This window comes from Corvus brachyrhynchos, unplaced genomic scaffold, assembly GCF_000691975.1.
Source record: "Corvus brachyrhynchos isolate BGI_N302 unplaced genomic scaffold, ASM69197v1 scaffold69, whole genome shotgun sequence".
Classification (NCBI taxonomy): domain Eukaryota; kingdom Metazoa; phylum Chordata; class Aves; order Passeriformes; family Corvidae; genus Corvus; species Corvus brachyrhynchos.
The window spans coordinates 337,931-341,320 of record NW_008240228.1 but is presented as its reverse complement, the minus strand read 5'-3'; positions in this window follow the sequence as shown (position 1 = coordinate 341,320).

Below are 3,390 nucleotides of genomic sequence, written 5' to 3'. Positions count from 1 at the left end.
TCCCAGCCAGGCAGGTGCAGTGATCCCCTCGCGGCTGCAGGGGGCGCTGTGGTGCAAGCTCAGGGAGTACACACTAATGGCAGCTTGACCAAGATGGGAAGTCACGGGCAGCAGGTGATCGCAATTGCTGGGCTACCACTCAGAGATGGCCCAGACACCTCACATGTTGGCTCTGGACTGCCCCCAACCAGCCGAGAAACAAACAAACAAAAAGAATTAAGTAGACTTGCAGTGCAGGAATACCGCAGCTGACCGGGATCTCCGAGTCCAACACAAAGGAGTGCCTGCAGCAACACGCTGCGGGCAGAGGATCCGGCGGGAGCCAGTCCCCATGTTCCGGCACCCACACAAGCTGATCCCAAGCTCCAAGCGGTCAGGCAGTAGGGAAAATGGAAAACAGATCCTTCCTCCCCCAAACCTGGAAACCGGACTGCCCAAAAACACAGCCAAACCTGCAGGGTAGCCCCCTCACCTTTTTCTCTCCGTATCACCCACAACCCGCCCCCAGCCAGGGCTATTTCAGTGGAATGTTGTGACACCCAACTACATATTTTGTTTTCTGATTGCCCCCATTTGTCTCTCAGGCAACACATTGTCCTTCTAGAAAGCAGGTGAGAGAAAATTCACTGAAAAAACAAACCCAGAACAACCATTTAGCTCAAAACCATGCACACAAATATATGTGAAAAAGCATTTTAAAGATGTTTTCCACTATAATGAGATGCAGAAATTGTAGGCAAAGCTCAGAAGGTGATGAAATTAACTATCCTTGCTCTTGAAAATGGCTATGAACCAATGAAAAAGAATCCTTGAAGTCGCTCTTCAGCTTTTTAATCTAATTTTGCTTTTGTGTGTGGTAGGGAGAAAAACTCTTCCTCCTTCCCTCATGTGGTTCCCCCAGATGACAAGGTTTCATCTAAATGGAAGTATGAGCATCCATGCTGCCAAGTTGGATGAGGAGGGTGTCTTCACCACCTGTGACACCAGCAGCAGACAATACACCAGCATGCACACTCTTTTTTGCTGACACCTTGTCAAACAAAAGGACAGGGATGATGGAGAGAGAAGATCTGAGCAAAGCTGGAGCACTTCTGACTCACCTGAGATGACACTGAGCTAAGGTTGGACAGGCTGAAGGAGTGGAGAGCAGTCACAGATACAAAACAATATCCAAACACCTGGGTCTAAACCAGGCTGGTTTCACTATAAAGTATTCATATGGCAATATGTGGAAACCTAATTCAAAACAACGCAAGACCCTTCCAACCACATCAGTTCTGCAAGTCTGTGACTATCGTAAGATTTCGCCTCCTGCTGTGGCCCTGAGCATATCATCCTTTGTCCCTAAGGCTGATACATCATGAGCAGTGTCTGTGCTCCATCTTGTTCGTTCAGTTGTATTGAGGAAAAAGCAAAAAATCCAAATGAAGCCCAGGATGGCAACGGTCTGTTGAACAAGAAGTAGTTCATTCTGCACTGGTCTCACAGTGGTGACTGCACATTTGAGGATGCACTGGAGCCACCAAGGGATATGTCTCAATATGAAGTCCTCCAAGCACAGAGGAATTTAAAGAAAACTTACCTGATAGCTGAGAATTGTTTTCCAGAGGTATTTATCTTTCCTTGGCTTGTTAGGAAGACCACTGGGGTGCTTTTGTGGCAAGGCCATGCCTTGCCACATGCACTGGGCAAAGGAATTCTCAGCCAGGACACAGCAGAACTGAGAAACATTTGGTGCTGCAAGCAAAAATGAGAAACATCAAAACCTACATGTTTTTGAAGCCCACCTGATGATGCCTCCTGGTTCCCCGATTAATCTGCTACCCTGGAATGACAGCATCATCTCTCACATGCTCTTGTTTTTTTCCTGTTTTGCTTTTAGAATCCTAGAATCATTTGGGATGGAAAGACCTTTAAGATCATAAAATACAACCATTAGGCCTTTTCCCCAGCTGCCACACATACACATTTTTAATTACCTCCAGAATATTTTCCCCATGTTTTTTCCTTTTTTGACTTGCTTACAGTCCTTTAAAGTTAGTATCAGTGAACAGCTTTAGAGTTAATATTTAAGCAGGAAAAAAAGCTATTTTGAAGAAAAGCAAAATGTTTTAAGGAAAAAATTAAACTTTTCTTCTTCCCCATCTGTCTATTGCCTACTGGAAGTGAACATTTTCAGCGTTCCTGAATATATCACCCTGGAGAGAAAAAACAGACAAATATATCTGTTTTGTACAATTTATTTTAACACCACATCTTTTATGTTTATAGCTTTACCAACTACAGTGCACAGCACAAAGGAGAACATTACACCTATGGTCTGCCCCTGGGCAGCCTGGAGACATCTCAGCTGTGTAGAGACAAACCTTAACAGCCAGATTTGTCCAGAGTAGCTAAGATCCTCAAAGAAAACCTGCAAAGCAGGTAAATTTTCTTGGATCATTTATTTTCTCTTTTCCTGCTTTCTCAGAACACTGTCATAGTGCCTTGGGCATTATGTAAGGGTAGACTTCTGTAAGAGCTCAAGGCTGAGTTCAGCACATGGATGCCCCTTCTTCCTTGTAGATCTGAAACCTTCCTTCTATATCCCTTTCTCCCACTGCCAATATATTTTTTCTTTTATTTAAACAAATCCTCAGCTATGCACTCTAATGAAGAACAATGATTCAGGAGGAAGAGGTGTCTGGGACTGTGCTAATAGAGCGGCATTACTTGCTGTATCAGGTGCCAAAACAGCATTTATTAACCATCTCTGCTGAGGCCTCAAGAGCTCAAAGGTAGATTTTAAGGCTGGCACACCAAAAGGAGAAACAAGAAATATCCCACCATTAATTAAACATTTACAAAATATGTATTAAATTTTAACTTTCCCTGATGGGCAAGATAATGGAGGAGGATTGTGGGAATTGTCAGGTTTGGGTTTTTTCATTTGGATTTGTTCAGATTTAAAGACTGTTATTATGAGACTCAAGATACTTACAGATCAATAAGAAATGCTTTGGTGCTTTTTATTTATTTTAAGGAAACTCTACAGGCATAATTATAAGTTTTAATCTTATTTCAGAGATGTAATTAAAATCAGAGCTTCTAAGAAGGTCAATATGGCTTGATGGCAACATTGATTTTTGGAATATTACTGATGCACATACTGAATTTTTTTTTAAGATAACTTCCATCCCTTCAAGACCTCTGTCAGATATAATTTGATTGGTAAATACCTACTCTAAATTAAACTCACACAGTAATTACAGTGCCTCATCAAGATTTATTGGAAAATTATTCAAAATGTTTAAGCAAGTAATAAATTTTCTTCTACTTCACATTTGGGGCTAGACTCTTGTTTGTGATGGTTAAAGGGCACCGGAGATCCTTGGAGTGGAAACTTGGTCC